General features: G+C 40.6%; 1 protein-coding gene across 3 annotated transcripts in view; it reads right to left on the bottom strand.

Annotated features, from left to right (window-relative positions):
* The window catches only part of LOC306964538 (band 4.1-like protein 1), a 67,875-nt gene extending 54,589 nt beyond the window's left edge, over positions 1-13,286 (bottom strand). The window contains exon 1 of one of the 3 annotated variants that reach the window (XM_079558584.1): positions 12,943-13,286. The gene's annotated coding sequence lies outside the window, so the exon portion shown is untranslated. The remainder of the gene's footprint in view (positions 1-12,942) is intronic. The other 2 variants (XM_079558585.1, XM_079558586.1) reach the window with 2 other exon arrangements.
* Positions 13,287-17,691: the final 4,405 nt, after the last annotated feature.

Genomic DNA, 17,691 nt, shown 5'->3' with positions numbered 1-17,691 from the left:
CACAACTACAAATAACGTGTGTCCAGTTGGTCACTTTTCAAGTCCTATCTCTCTGAGACCACCCTGTATTTTAGGAGTAAACCTCGCCTTGCCAGATTCACAAGACCCCAAAAAATTAACCAACCATTAAGAATTGCTGAGAATAAATTGCGTTTTTGATTGAACAAAACTTGAGCTAAAATGGTGAACTTCTGGCCTTCTGTGTCTCTTGGAGCTTGAACTGTGTCGCTGCTTTCACAGACAATTTAACAGATGTTTAAATCTAACTATGTGTAAAATGTTGGGCCATAATTCTGCACTCTTGGAACTTTAAGTTACCAGAATTGGCCTATCCAAGTCACTTCTTATTTTATTTAAAAAATGCAACATTGAAGTGGGGCTCCCTTGAGTTATGGAGTATTATACTGTTCTCTAAAACTGAGTGGGTCACAGGATCATTTTCAGTGGGTCATGATGAATCATGATGTTGTTGATAAATAGTTGTGATGATCAACCAAAAACAATCATATCTGATGATGAAGAAAATACTGTATTATGATATGAATACAATTTTTTTTTACATTTTAAAAGTAAGCTCATACTTAATCCTTTTCTTTTTAAAAATGTGTGTGTGTGATCCACACAATCAGACACACAGCAATCACTTTATAAGACTAATGCATGAAGATGAAGAACTAAGTAACTTGTTTACCTTAATAAATCCTTTCCGTAGTCCCTCTGGGGGTAATACAAGTGTTAATGATATGATTGGAGGATCTTTCAGTTTTTAGTTTTTAGTGTCAGTGAAAACAAAGCCAGTTTGAAATGTGACCTTTTTTATTGTGCAGTACTCTGCACCGCAGCGTCTACATCTACAGACAATGAGATGGCTGCCCTAAAAACAGACATATTGCTCAATACGTCTTTGGAAAGTAGCTCAGATCTCCCACACTAGATTTACCTCACACCAACTCAAAAACAGGACAACAGCTTCAAGTTACACTTATAAGGTGTGCTGTGATGTGGCTCTACAAAACACAAAGTCACAGTCCCCCAAAATGTACACACTTTAACTTTCTGTCTCATTCTGTGATTATGTGTGAATGTGTGAGCAAGCCATATACAAATGTCCTATGTGTTTATATTTTTTTTTATATTTTATTGTGCATGGTAGACAATTAAGTTTTTCTATTCTTTGTATTCTGTAGCAACAGCCCTCCCTGAGCCACGTGATCATGGATATACAGTAATATGGGAGTTGCATGTGAATATGCCACAAAATCATATAATAATTATTCGCTTTTAGATCACAATTTTGATTTTATTGTGATCTATCTCCACTTAGTATCTTTAAGTAACTTCAATGAACCCTACAGAAGTAATGAAAACCATCTACTGCTTCTGCAAGATCACGTCATGCTGTGATTGTTGAGCGAGTTATTTGAGCAAGTGTTACATAAAGCTGCTCTCAATCTCGATTGCCCAGCCCTAAGTGGAGGAAGAAAAATAAGAAAACTTAGTGAAACATTTTACATAATTTTACTTTATGTTTAGTCTATTGAAAACAAAAGCAAGACAATATATATGTATTGCTGAGACTATGCTATGACTATGTTCTGTTGCTCTGATCGTTCTGAGACTATACAGAATCTATAGGGAGACCTTTTCCACAGGCTGGAAAAATGGGACACCGTGATGTTCCTGTATGACTATACATCAGTGTGACAAAGGCACACAAGTGTAGGTCTAGAGCACAGCAGAGAGCAAAAACAAAACTCTCTGAAGACTGATAAAAAAAAAAAAATTAATACACTTATAAATACTTTAAACAAAAAGCAAACAAAGTAATTGAAGTAAGTCTAATGAATGCATTTTCAAAGGGATTCCGAGTAAATTATTGTCATTATGTTTCAATTACCGAATAATGAGTTGATTATCGTGATTTACATATCAGCACAGCAAAGCAGGGTAAAGCCAAACACTTGTTTGCTTGTAGCCTAAAATACAGCTTTGAACCTAGACTGAACTGCGAACTACTGCTTTAAAAACACCATTTCCCCCCTTCATCTTTCTGCAGTTCTGCCATCACTACTGTCCTAAGCAAAAGCCTGGAGAGCCATTCCCCGTGTTATAAAGCCCCAAATCAAAGTGCAACCTGAATATAAAGAAGCTGGTCATGAGAGGCAGATGGGAAACCACAGGACGTGCTCCCCGTTCGTTACTGCGGCAGATGTCCTTATAACAATATCAGCGAGGCTTGGTCTGCAGCCATTTACCTGCAGATTCACTGGGCTTCTGTCACTACAGTAATCACTTCTATAGCACACATCCGCGCCACAATAAAATCATATTGAAAAAAATACATTCGCTCTCTTGTGCAGATATCTATGTCTGTAACATTGTGTTCAAAGATATTTCAAGGGAGAGAGATCTGTATGTGCTGTAGCTAAATGAATTAAATACAAATATAAATCAAGGGCCATTGTGATCGCAGGAGCAACAGTAAGCACATGGCCCTTTGTAGCAGGATGAGTCATACAGTACTCGAGTCAATAGGTGTACTTCAGCATCATTTAATTCGATCACATTTTATTTGGTGGACATTTTACTCCGTTACAGTCTTTTTTCTTTATTTATATATTATTTGTCAAAGTTCCTAAAGTGACCACAAGATGACCTGAGGACCCCCGAATTTCACCAACTGTCTTTTTGTTAACAATTATATGTGAGATCCTGGAGCATATAGCATATTGAGAAACTTGGCAACACAGGCGATAAAGCGCAATCCAAGTGAAAGCCATTTGTTTGTTTGTTTGTTTTCCGCCTGCTTTGGGTTGAACTGTATTTTGTTCATGGTTTAGTCCTATTCAAGACATGGTTCAGCCCTATTTTAGGCCTGTTCTGGTCCTTTTCAGAAAAGCTTGAGAACCATTCATCCTGGTCATTGATACCAGACTGTGCATAGAGGTCACGTGCATCATTGGTCAAATGCAGACTTGCCTCTCATTTGTCTTCTGTTGCCCTACTGTTGCCATGCCGTGACATCAGCTACATTCACTGCAGAATGATAATAGTTTTGCCGAATAATATTAGTTTTTCATTTTTCAAGAAACATCTAAAAACAGTTTTCCTTCCAGCTGAATAAAAGATTATAGGCTCTTCAAACAGACTATAGACTGAGGGCAAACTTTGAATGCTTTGAATTTCCAACAAAGAAACTTTTATTTCAGGGGTACGAAAGCTATAGTTGGTAATAATGGCAAACAGGAGATACGTATCTGTTTCCAATAAAGGCAAAAAAGCAGAAAAGTGCCTCTTTCTCTCTCATTGATATTCAAGATGCAGATCTCTGTATGCTCCATATGCTCCGGGGCTGACATCTGCAGAAGCCACCCACACTGCCGGCCAATCATTGCCCCACTTCAGTGAGCCTTCCCATTTAATCATGCGCCACTACTTCCACTTAAACACATCCACAGCCCGTCCATCAATCCTCACGGGGGCGGGACACAGGTACAGGACAGGGGGGGGGAGGGGTGCAGTACAGAGGGAGGGGCCACGTGTCCTTGTTCGGGGCAGCTCACACTACTGTATATTCAGTACAGATGTCCGGAGCTCAGCAGACTCAGGAGCACCAGCGTATAGCCCGAATGTTAGCGCTGCTACAAATCTTGTCACGGCACAACAGAGATAGATGAATGGACTTCAAAAGCAATGAGCCTGCAAGTTCATCCGGCACAGAGGGAGAGCGCCCAAGGGGGAAACACAGCGCCTGGATTCACTTCAGCGCTATCTGCTGAACTCATTGTTTCGAAATTGTATGTACGAATCGTTATGTTTTATGTTGACCTGTTACTAAAGGTGTTTATGAGGAAGCGCTTAATATTTGGTCTGACACACTTTTCCGAGAACCAATATTTCTTTATAATGTTGCACTTTGAATCTGCTGTACTATTCATTTAAAACAGGGGGGTCATGCAGAAAAATATACAAACAACTGGGCCACACTCAGTAGAGGTCAGATATATAACTTCACCTCTGTTGTATCAAAGGGACTATATTCAAGTTGGCCATTTTTATGCTCACTACTGCCACCTAAGGTCTTACGCGTAACTGCTGTCTCTATAATAAGCTTGTGCATGACGGCTCTTCGGACCCGAATTAACACCTTTTTGAGTGACAGTGCAGGATTTTAGAGGCAGCTGTGGTGAACAGGTCTGGACTCATTCTACACATTAGGGCATGGCTAGAACATGTAGGGGGAGGAAAATACTTAAGTTTAACATTTTTGCACTCGATATAGTCCCTCTATAGTTGGCAAATTCAATAAAATGTTAATTATACTTTTTAATTGAATATGCTCAAAGTAAAAACAGCATTCATCACAGCTTTCTATTAATGGATAACAACAATGAAAATGAATATTCAACCTTTCCTCAACGTAATTTGTGATCACCGCCCACCACTGTCAAAAGAGGCCACTACATAGCTCTGAAACTCAGCTATGGATTAAAGTGTTGCTTATTCAAAGTCTTCCGAGTTCAACACGTGCACTGCCCTGAAGCCCCTCCCAAACACGCATCCCTCCAAAACAAACCGTCAGCTCCATGGATATATAGCAAGCTGTTTGGCACTGCCTCTTCACAAACAACAAATGGTGATAGGGTTACACTGTATGAGCTTACTGTGGCTATTCAAAAGCAGAGAACTCCTGGCACAATGGCCAGTATTACACTTCATTGTGTTGCTATAAGGCGCAAGTGTTAACAACCTGTTCCCACTGACCAACATATGCACCACAGTCCAACACTGAAAAGATTATGTTTGCACTAAAAGCAATGATAATAACAACAGGGCAATAAAGTGGACGCATCCTTGAAGTGTCCCTCACAGATTTACACTTGAGATTACATGATTTAATGCAATATCTGAAGCACATATATGTCACTTTTCCCACTTACAATATAGTAACTTTTATATGATTAGCTGAGAAGCTTGGGAGGCCATCACCTTGATCTATATACTATTATCTATCTATAAATATTCATCTCAGGTACGACATTGTTCTGTAATGGAAATAAATGTTGTTGCGAGAAATGGCACATTATATGATTCTATAATAGTGAAGCAAATCCACTTTCCTGCATAAGTCGTAAAACAAACGCCAATCTGCCAGCACTCCATCATTAGCTCAACTCAGAGAAGCAGGTAAATGAGTAATATCCATATTATTATTACAAGACCAGCACGGGTCACTAAAGCTAATCCTATTTGATTAAAACAAAGCAGGCCGGTCCAATCCCTCACAATGAGCTGCCATTATTACGCTGTGTTTGATTTATGGGGATGATAGCTGAAATATTAATGGAAACCTTCTCTTTTATTCTCCAACACACAAAAGGTGATCAGGCCTTCATTTAGTCCAGGGAGATATCGGGAAATGAGGAAAAAGAGTGAACAATGGCTCATTATAACTATACTGCGGTGCCAAGATACTACATTTGCAATCTCGTCAATAGTTCGTTTCAGAAGTTTTTAATCCACATTTTCCAGAGTGAGTTCTTTGCAGCCTGTCATTGTTTATTTATTTTGTCCGTGTTGCAGTTGTAATTGAGGATCTTCACAGAAATTGTCCCGAATAGCATATCACAAGCAGACCACAACCCGGAACAGATGACGACTTTTCTCAACATTTCTCTCTATATCTCTTGCCACTTTGATTATTGATTGACTGCAGGAGTTACCATGCACATTGCTTCAGCCCAATATTGTAACTAGACGCAAAAAGAAAGTTATTTTGTGTGAAAATCTGAGCACCGCCAGGTATGAAAATATGCATAAATCTATCCACGGGCAATAATCCACAGGGAGAGCGGCTCTGCGACTGTTTCCTGCCACAGTAATGAAACAATAGAGCAGATTGTTAAGGGGACGCCACATCGGAGCGAAATAAGTTATAAAGAAGGAACACTGTATCTCCATGGTGCATAATGGCAAAGTGTTTGCACAAGCAGTAAATTATTCTTTTGATTTTAAGAGTGCAGAGTCATGAACTTGATGCGCAGGATAACTTTTACATAAGAGAGGAGTGTTGGTTAAAAAAAAATCAATAAAAGCACAACGTAAATGTCAGACCAAATGTACAGACCATCTAAATAAATTCTTACTTATTTATTGAGAATATAAGTTGTCACACCGTGGCACAGTTTGCTCTCTGGTCCGTTCCAGTGATACGTAGCAAATTGCACATTTTCGCCAACCGTTCAGGGACAAATATCCACAAACCAGCTCCTTACTTTTACTTAGCATTGACAAGAATATGACAGCCGTCTGACAATTCCCTCTATTTACGCCGTATTACGGAGCTTTTTCTTTTTTTTTTTTTGGGTGGGTCGCGACAATGGTTAAGCAGCGAGACACCAGGCGTGCCTCCTTAACATGCGGTTGCCACGGTAACCCCGGCCTCACCTCGTCCGTCATGCATCTCGAAAATAAGATAAAGGCAGAGTCTGAGACGGCCCCACAGGCGTAGTACAGGGGAGACAGCTCATGTGGAGAGGAGTGACAGAAGAGAGAGAGAGACAGAGAGAGAGAGAGAGAGAGGAGGGGGGACCAACGTTTTACAGGCAGGACAGGTTAAAAATGACATGTCAATCTCGGAGAGGTGCGAGACGGACCATTGCTGTTTGTGAAAATCGAGCCACATGCTTCAATCCAAATGCATCTGCAGCGTTTGAAACTTTTGAGGGACCAAATCAGATCAGGTTTACATGTATTGATTTGTTTACATATACAATTATTATTTAGTCTCGAACAAACTATTTCTCAGGGATAAAACTGTAACTATAAAGATTCAACTGTTGCATTTGCATTTGGAGAAAACAGTCTCCAACAGATGCATTTGGAGAAAACAGTCTTTAAAGCTGCACTTCCCCATAAATCTATAGAGGAAGGTTTATTCATATATTTTGAAAGGCCTATATGTTAAGAGACTAGACTTGCCCCACACATAAAGAAAAAAGGAGGAACAATAAAAAGCATTTCGCCTGATCATGTTTCCTGTTAAGCAAGTGCGTTGATAACTTGTCACAGTTTCTGGAGAGGATGGAGTTTGCAATAGAGGTGGGAATGTAAGAAATGCAACAGGGTAGAAAGTTAAAATAATAGCTTAAGCAAAAAAAAAACTGCCACATCCAATACGGTTTTAAGTGTATAATAGAATACTAATTATCTGCACTGTCTTTGTGGGACAGATAAATTGAACGAAACTTCGCGCACACAATGGAAGTCACAGTACATTGCGGTCCATTTTATAAAACTTATTCAGCGTTATCTTACACAGTGCAGCCGTGTCTGTTCTGTGAATGTGTTTCATTAGACTTTATGTTTTATTGTGGTTGGGGTTCAGCTGAACACAAGCGGCTTCAATTATTTTCACCAAGTGCTAAACTATTAGTGCATTCGTGAGCATTACTTTTACCCCTAATCCATACTTGTTCATGAAGAAACAGAACATATTGTGGTGTATCTGTTCCAAAAAAAAAAAGTCAGTCTCTACATTTAAGACAAAAGTTTCCTCTTTGAAATAGCTTATGGTCAGGTCAGTTAGCTACAGTTTAATAAAGATGTACCTGTATCTTCTGCCTTCACAAACTACAGTATTCACTTTACCTGTATTCTCTTCATTTCTATTCATTGGTGTCCCGAGTGGATCTATAACTATAAATATCTACAAGTGATAATTACACTAGCCTATATTTTATGAATAATGTCTGCATAAAGGCAATTCATCCAAACCTTCTTGCGCTCTGGCCTTAAGTTATCCTCGAGAGAGATCACTGATGATGCCCTTTCTCAGTCCTGATGCACTATTTATGAAGACAGAGCACAGGACCAGAGACTGACACTGTTATCCAAATGCACCTCTAAAGTTGTCCCGCCCGTCTCCAAGGTGCCACTTTATCTTGTGGAGAATTACAATTTGGCCGTGAATTCAGCTCTGGCGGCGCTTCAATGAGCTATTACAAATCGATCAGAGGCCAATTTAAACTGAGCTTGGGGGAAGCGATGTGTCTTAGACATGGACACACTGCATGTGTGCTCATACATGTGCAAACACAATTCCAATAACAATAGGGTGGGTTTATCAAATGGTTTTATCACAACAAACTCAGACAGCAGTGCAAACTGAAGGCAAGGCTGCTGTGTTGTTTTGCTCAAACACAACAACAATAGGCACTGGCCGGTGCTAGCATGGAAGCAGCAACCTTTGAGTAGGTGACCAAATGCTCTGCAACTAAGCCATCACCATAGAGTGATGGAAGATGGATGGATGAATGAGTTTATAATGAACGCTTATGCTTCTATGATGCAATAGTGGATACTGCAATTCATTTCATGTTGCAATAATACAACATACAAGTATCATTTATATATTTTACAACATCATTTCAACCCAATATATTCCATTACATTTAAATAAAATTGGATAAAATGTGTATTTTCCTTAAATTGTTTCGAAACAGGACCAAAACAGGAACTAGCCTACTATAAAAGGAAAATCATCATGACTTTTGCAAAAAATGTATTCGCCATGTCCATATTTCTTACAAGAATCATTCAATGATGAACTTTGAAGGGTAAAAGATGTTAAGTCCCACGTGATAGTCCATGTCCCTTGATGTTACATATTGATGATGTTACATATACATGCGTTTCCAATGACATCACGCATAGTCCCGGCCGCCATTTTGAATGCCGAAGTAGAATTATGCAGTACTACAACATTTAACAATATCTCTACTCAAGACAAAAATGAAAGGCTGATTGACAGTGGCATTTTTATGTACTTGTAATCATTGCTCAAGAAGATAACAGTTAAAACACCGCCCCAGAGAGCACACGTTTATGTGATATAACCAGCACATGTGGCACAAGATGTAGCAGGGCTGTCCTTCTAGCTACTGCTTCACTCCTCAGACTAAATGAACACATCAAAATGGAAACAGAAAACCTTCCTCTGTGATTTTTACAGTTTGTGATGTCAACAGAGTCTCAGTCTGAGTCAGTGTTTAAGCTGCTCAAGAAGTTAGCATGCTACCGGTCAGCAACTGTCAACAATTGACAGTTGATTCAATCAACTGTCAATGGCCTCAACACATGTGTGGCTCACATCTATGAACACTGAGGAAATACTACTGTAACAGCTCAGCTCTGACCTCTGTCACATGTTGTATCTAAGGCTAGATGTTTGGAGTGTGGTTCAGGGCTTTCTCTTGGTGAGGTGAGAGCTGTGCTGTTGAAGTTAAATGCTAACCGGTGGCATGCTAACGTCTTGAGCAGCTTCAACACTGACTCAGTGGTTTCTTCACATAAACCTGTGCTCTCTGGGGCCATGTTTTTACAGTTTTCTTCTTGAGCAATGATTACGAGTAAATAAAAATGCCACTGTCAATCAGTTGTCTTTCATTTATATCCTGAGTAGAAATGTTGTTACGTGTTGTAGTACTGCATAATTCTACATCGGTATTCAAAATGGCCACCAGAACAACAAAAGTCACATGGCTGAAAGGCATGTATATTTTACACTTGAGTGTAAAAATGTCCAGTTGAATTAATTTAGTGGACTCTGTGTATGCATCTACTTCTTGAACGCCGACTGTAACAAGTGAGTTTCTCCTTTGTGAGATCAATAAAGGATTATCTTATCTTATCTTACTTAGAGATTAATCTTCATTGTTGTGTGCACTGCTGCTCATCTTAGCCAGGACATCAATGTAAAAGGATTCATAATCTCAACGGATCTTTCCTGGATACATAAAGGTAAAAATAAATCAGTGCATTATTTTATTTATTTATTAACTAATATTTATATAAATTGTGCCCTTTGTCAGGAATAGGTAACGCATTTAAATTGTTTACATATTGCTTACAATGCAATGCTACAGTATAAACTCAATGGGGCAAAAGGGACACTTATTTCCTCCTCTTAAAACATGCATCTAACTAAATTTAAAGAAAAAACCTGGAGAAACAATAAATAATATGTTGATGATGATTGATGAGGCAATTCCAATTACTAGTACTTAAGTAGTACAGTTGTAGCCTAAATCTGCAGAGCGTCAAACTGTTAACCTGAATATTGGGCCATTCTCACGCAGCACTCAGTCCACTGGTGTTTAGCCTAGATATCCCCGCCTCATTTTGGTGCATAAGAAGTTTGCCCATAGTGCTACTTTCCACTGATACGGAGGAAATGACTCGCGGCGTATCATCCTATTGCAGCGCATTACCTGCAGCCCGATTCCTCCATGTACCTCCACAACATCAGCTTACAAAACAACCAACCAATATTTGTCCCTCTTATGTTCACGGAAAGAATCATTTTACAGAAGACAAGCCAATGCCTGTAACAATAGAGGCATAGGCCAGTCATTACAGCACCATTTGAAGTCTCTCGGGGAGGACAGAATTGGAGCAGTGAGGGATGAAAGCAGACAGGCAGAGGGACAGGAGTCATTTGCACCCTCTGGTCCCTGCCCTTAAGATTTTGGAATGGTACAGCTGCAGTGGTGTGAGTCTGACACTGATAAGGCTAAGTATCTACCATAGTATTGAGTAGTCCCTCAGTCTGAACTGTTCAGTCACTCGGTGCTGAGAAAGACCACACCCAGATCACAGAGGACCCACCTGCTGTTTTCAGGTCCCAGGTCAATCTAAATGCCTTTACAACTAGTGCTGCATTACCTGTGTGATGACACGTTGTGATGTTTCAACAAAGCACTCTAAATCAGAACCAAATCATAAGAATTCAAATGTATGGCTAAAACTGAACTTCTGCACATTTACTAATTACCATGGGTGTCATTTACCAAGTGTTTGCTCAAGTGTTAGCACTTTGACTTTACTGTACGGACATGTAAGTGCTTCTAAGGTATTATTACGCCTTACATTCTAATACCCCTTTTTATCCTCTTAGAAAATCGACATGTTTCATTGTACTTGGATCGTGTAATCACTGCCGTAACCGTTTTTAAATAGGGTAAACATGAAAGAGCTTAGAGCTGTCACGATAATTACTATATCAACTCATCGTTCAATAAATAACAGATAAGCGATACATTTTGGGCTCGATATTTATTGTCTGTACATTTATTAGCATCCCCCCCATTTTTTCCTTGTAAAACTTTCATTTCTAACTGAAGCAAATTAAGTTACATTATATTTCATGTTTATTGCAGCTTGTGTGGTATTTTATTACTTGATTATGCACTTTCAGAACAAAGGTTTACTGTCATTTTTATGCCTGAGAGTTGACAGCATCTAGAATTGTTAAGAGTCAATAATATCGTTTATCGCGATACTTTCCTGCCTCAATATATCGAACTTCAAATTTGTTATCGTGACAGGCCATTGCAGAGCGTGGTTGCTCCACCCATGAGGAGAGGAGGAGAGGCTAAATGCTAACAACATGTTTGGTCTTTTTGCGTGACTGAGTGCACGCGTAAAGACCAGACAGGTACGCATTGTCTACGCTCAGGTAAGAACATATCTCAGTACGCAAAAACGGTGGCCTGTTCCTTTAAGGATGACCCATCATGTGTTTTTGTTTTCGCTTATAGCAAATGGAAGACCTCTGTGACATTGGGATATATTGTGGCTTATTGTGAGATGGATATATTGCATCAACTAAAGTTACTACACCCTGAATAGTCACAGACCACTTCACGCTGATGTCAAAGAAGAATCACAGTCATCTGACAAAGTTGAGAGTATACCCTGATAGTATATCTAACAGGCTAATCTTACATGCAGCCCCATTGAGAGGTGAAAAAAGTTCATTCTAACTTCACCATCACTGCATTGGGCATCACCGCTCTTCCTTCCTTGGACGATTTTTACAATTACAGGCAATTGCATCCCACAAGAACAGCAGTCTGATGCTCTGACCCATGTATCCATCAGAAAAATGTCCATAGTAAAACGCACAGCTTTCAGCTTGTCCATCCCCCCCCCCGCTTCTACCAAACGCATCACTCATGTGCCACAGTACAGGGGCGTTCTGTCTGTGCGCTGTCTTACATTCAACATAACTTGCCTGTCTCCGTGCTCCGAGTTTGACTCCCATCTTTAAAAGTTTGTATTACTAACACAGAAAAAAGAAAAAAAGTCTCTGACCTAAAACTAACAGAGGTCTCAAGGCAAAGATTACCCGGTAAAGTGTTCCATAACTGGGAAGCATAAAAGGAAATTGAGGGTTCACCATATTCAGTCTGTACTCTGGGAGGAGCAAGTCTCAAGTTCCAACAGGGCTCATGATGGGGGTCAAACAGAATATCTAACCTCGCTATAATGGCGCAGGTGGTAAAATGGTAACACGTTCACAGATTCTGGCACAATCTAGATCATGAGTTTAGTGTTGACATGTGTAGAAGAAGGAGCTTGTGGATGTGCACTCCCGCCCCCTGCGCCACGCCCGTGACAATACACCGCATGCAATTAGCTCATTATCTCGGCATCGGGGTTAGCTTCTAGCCCTGGGACACAGCTCCTCCAAGGAACAGCCACACCACGAGAGCACGAGTCTTTCGCCGCGTTGAACTAAGTAAACGGAGCTCGGGGTGCACCTGCCCAGTCTCTCTCTCCTCCCCCGGGCCGGACCTACACGCGGACCGGAGGATGCTGTGATGGTACACTCCAATCTTCAAACCAGCCTGCCGACCATATTGGTTGGATTAAAGCTCCCAGGCTACACCCTCCTCGTCTCCCCCCCTCCCCTCCACCCTGTCCACCGCCACAACACTTGAGGCACAAAGCAGCTACCTCTTTGCACAACACAGAGCTGAAGAAACGCTCCGAACCAGCCCGGTTTCTCCGCGCGCACGTCCCAATGCAACCACAACCGGCGAGGCAGCATGCACCTGTTCCGCTGTCATCACACTGTACCCCTCACAAAACACGAACCTGTGCAGTCCGCCAGTGTCAAGCCTCCCTCCAGTTCATCGAGAGCGCACGCAAACGCCTCCTTTGCCCGGTGAATGGCTCTCCTCCTCCTCCTCCTCCGCCTCCTCCTCCTCCTTGCCCCTCTGTAGCTCTGCGCGCAGAGGTGATGCAGCCCCGGCGGGAGGAGCACGTAGCGCCTCGCTGTGATGGGTGGAAAGGAGGCACCGGGAGCAGAGAGCCAGCGGAGAGAGGCGTTTTCGCCGTGGAAAGCTTGGAAACTCCTAACGTCGTGCGTGAGACGCGAGGAGCGGTGATGATGACACGCAGCGTCAAGGCGCGCGCGCTCGGTTCCGGGTCATTTCAAAATCTATGGACAGGGGGGGGAAAAATGGATGCGTTATTCACACGTTTACTGTTGATGTTCACTGCGGGTTTACACGATTCAGTGCTGCACAGTTAACTCACCTTTTCCCATAATGTGCCCTGAAGAGTTTGGCTGAAGCTGTTAACGGTCGGTAGCCCAGGTAATGTCACTTCTACTAATCAAAACAAAGACAGAAGATACTTTTAATTGATGGATGGATCCGTATCATTCCGGCGTCACCTCTAGATGCAATCACTCATGTATCAGTAGAGACACTCCCCCTCAGTGATTGCATTATAGAGGAGATGCACTTACATCATCCTAAACACAACTGTCAACTCAAAGTGTCAAAACAAACAAAACGAAAAACAAAAGATAGCTCAACCTTGACACTCTGTTGCCAAGCTGTGACTCATTTGTATTTCATGAACAGCATCCATTTAGGCTTTTTTTTTTTTCTTCTTCTTCTACCACATGCACATCAAGTTGCATTTCTCACAACTTGATGAAACATTTAACCTTCAAAGCGCCGACAGGATTTGGCAATTTCAGCTTTGGCCTAAATCATGCCACACTGGACACATTTTTTGCTAAAACATAGTTAACATGATTATATTTAAAGAGGGGGTATTATGCTTTTTTCAATCACATAGCACCAGGCTATATCACACTACAATGATGACGAAACCTTCTGTTGGTCTGTAAATGCAGTAAATTAGATTAACTGCCTTGTATAAAATTGCTCTCTCAAAATGGCTGTAGCGAATGTCTTAAAAATAGGCCTCTGTCTCTTTAAGAACCTCTGACCCTTTCCGACACGCCCCCTCCACACGCTGTCTGTGGCATCAGTGGGGAGGGGGTTCTGCTGAGGAGCAGTGGTTGGTTACTCGGCTGGTGACGAAAACTCGGAGGCGTCTCCAGGAGGTGGGGGCGTTCCTAGGAGGACTCAGGCAAACCTATCCCTAAAATGGCCGCCATCAGTTTTTACAGATTACTCAAAAATACATGAATGTGCCAAGGCAACACTTCAGGCATGTTTTTAATGAGGGAATGACATAATAACATTTGTGACAGATTGTAACCAGCTATCTTTAGTTTGGTTAATTTTGTGATGTTTATAGTTTCACTTCCTTATTCACACTGACAGGAAGTGACATAGATGAAGGCAAACAATGTTAAACTGTTGCCGTGCCAACCATGAGAAGTCAATGAGAAGTAAGTCAAACTGCTACAGAACTTTACCTGACCACTGCCCCTTTTAAACAGTGGTGACTTTCTTTAACATATGGTATGCTGTATTGCATTACAATACACCACATACTGTAGGCCTAAAACGGAAACAACTCTGATTACGCTCCACAACACACTCCTTGTCCTCCGTTCAGAAGCAACGAAGTAAATAAATAACAACAAGCACCATATGGACAGAATAGAACACAAAGACTGATGTGGGATGGGACAGCAGCAGAGTGTAGGAGTTGCAACCAAAATGACTTCCGCAGCACCACGCAGCACCCTCTTGATTTGATTTATTTGAGCAATCATTATTTACATTACATCATCACATCATTTACACAATATACCAACTCAAACGGAGTAGGCCAAAGCAAAAAAGCTCATAAGTGCCTACACCATATCCAAAAGGGATTTACTTATATACACTTCAGGATGATAATAGTGAATACAAAACTAAGTAGTATATCCTTACAATAGAAATAGTCCTCAAAAGGCACCATAGCGGAAAATATACATGACTGAAACGCATGTCTCCAGCTGCAGGTAATCCCCAATAGGGACAGTAATAACAGTGGTACTAGCAGAATTTACACGTTACATTATAAATTCCTGAGTTATCCAGGCACAAACACTGTCTTACCCACGGCTGTGCATGTGCCTGCAAGTAATTCGTGAAAAACAAGTTCATATTCATGTGCTTAATTGGTCAGGTGTTTACCCCATAACTCAAAAAAAAAGTTAAATAACAAGTCCAAGCTGTGCCAGAACTAAAAGAAGTTGACGAGGCCACACACTCTCCAGACGTATCCCTATCAAGCTTAGGATGAACTGGACAGAAGTCAAAGCAAGGCAACCTATAAGCGCCACACATGGGAACTTCTGCAATAGAGTTCAGGCAAACTGTGAATATTTAAAACACATAGTAGAAATAATACAGGTGTGTTATGTCTGCCAGTGATGCATGGCTATTTTAATAAGTCGAAGGTTTAGTAAAGATTATTGCATTTGTTCTATGCTGTCATTTCAGAGTACAGTGAAGCGTTAAACAACCTGTAGTGTGCATCAGTTTGTGGGGTATGCACTCCTTTGTTGCATGTTGTTAACGCGGAATAGGCTTGAGGAAAATAATGGTCACAAATAGTCATGAAATTGAGAACTAAAGTTGACTTGTTTGACAGTTAAGTTTCAAAGCAGTATGCTATTGTAAGTGAAATAGAGCGATTCATGCGGCTGTACTAGTATCTGTCCAGAAGAGGGTGCTCATCACCAGCATCACTGCCACAAGCATTCAGCAAAGTATCCTACGTATAATTCAACAACACAGGTGCAATTTGTTTTGTAGACATACATTAAAGTTATTTCATAAGAAATAGAGCAAAAGGTGAAGAGATTTTATTATTTTATTGAATGGCGGCACGGTAGTACAGCGGTTAGCGCCCAGCTAGAAGGTCCAGGTTCGATTCCTACCAGGACGGGGCCTTTCTGTGTGGAGTTTGCACGTTCTCCCTGTGTCTACGTAGGTTTCCTCCGGGTACTCTGGTTTCCCCTACCACTAAAACATGTACAATAGGTAAATCCTCCAGCCAGGTGTTTCTGACCACCAGCCTGGCTCCACATCATGGAGATGGGTCCCGAGCACCGGCCCACGCTGGCGGCTGAGTGCTCCAGGTCGCCCCAGCAGCATTGAGGATGTGTCAAATGCAGAGAATGAATTTCCCTACGGGGATTAATAAAGTGTACCTTAACCTTAAATCACTTTGATCTATTTTAGGAAATATACATATTTTAGTTTTCATAGACCATATACAACACAGTTGAAGTATTATTATTCTCTTCGGGTGTAAGACAGTCTTGAAAATCAATACAGTAGGCTATACTTTTTTTTTTTTATATATATATATATATATATAAATATAATCCTGACGCTTCAAGAAATAATCAGGATTTCCACCTCTGATCATTGTCTATTTGGATGTTTTAGCTGTTTTTGATCAATTAAATCAGAATTTAGGCAGTATAGTGACTGACCCGCCCACATTTGTAGCCTGGTGGAACATGAAATGTGTTCCAAATCTGGGATGAATACATTCAAATCATACATAGTTAATTGTTCATGTATTCACAATTAAATTAATTTTCCATGATGTAAAAGTTGTTTAAGTTTCCATTTTTTTTGTTTTTTGGCTCTTGTCTTGAGACGATTTTCCGATCAAAAACCAGAATGGGTTTCCTATAGTTATAGTTCAGAGATTCCACTTTCTGAGGATGATGCACTCAGACACTGTTTTTTTATGCAGCTGAAAGCAATCCAGACAAAGTCTTCACCTTTTCTAGACAACAAAGAGCACATGCTGTGCAGTCTTTTAGATCACTAACCTACAAATGACATCATTAAATGAATATTTGTTGGTCTTAACTGATCAACAAAACATTTTAGAAGTGAGTTTGCCTGGGCACACCTGACCTTATCTCCTCTCCCCCACATGCTGCTCCAGTTAGTGTGCAGCGTCTGATCGTCCTGAAATCAGATGCACGTGGAGTCGACGAATCCCCTCCTGTCAAATCTATGATGTACAGGAAGAGAAGAAACAGCCACTGTTCATTGAACACTGCATCCTTCACATCAAGAACAGTAAGGATAAGACTGTTGTAAGCTATTTTGACAGTTTAAACTTAAATAAGTCATTTAGGTTCAAACATCAATAGTTTAAATTGACACTTAACATGTGTTAGGATGAAGAGATAAACCAGAGGACTTGGGTTAAAACCTTTCCAGTTGTAATGGGCGGATTGATACCAACATATTGCTACTTAAATAACAGAAAAACTTTCCACAGAAGTACATATCAATTTAGCCTCGGTACTGCCTGGCTGATCAAAATCTTTGTACAAAAATAGTCTATGTTCACAGTATTATAATTGTTGTACAATTAATTGATTGATTGATATTTATTTTTTTGCCAGTTTAGACCCTTCCCATCCTCCAATCTTCTGCAATTTGACAACCCTCCTCTAAAGGAGCATGCCCACAAATGGCTTGAAAATGTGTTGTTCATAACACTTACAGTAAATTACTTGAAACCTAAACTACCAAACATGCAAGATTTCTTTGGCATTTTAGCCCTTTAAAGTTCAGTTTCGTAATGTAAACTTAGATATCACAGCATTTT

This window comes from Gobius niger (genome assembly GCF_951799975.1).
Source record: "Gobius niger genome assembly, chromosome: 6".
Classification (NCBI taxonomy): Eukaryota; Metazoa; Chordata; class Actinopteri; order Gobiiformes; family Gobiidae; genus Gobius; species Gobius niger.
Note: the sequence above shows the minus strand (reverse complement) of the source record. Positions and strands in the feature narration are given on the sequence as shown.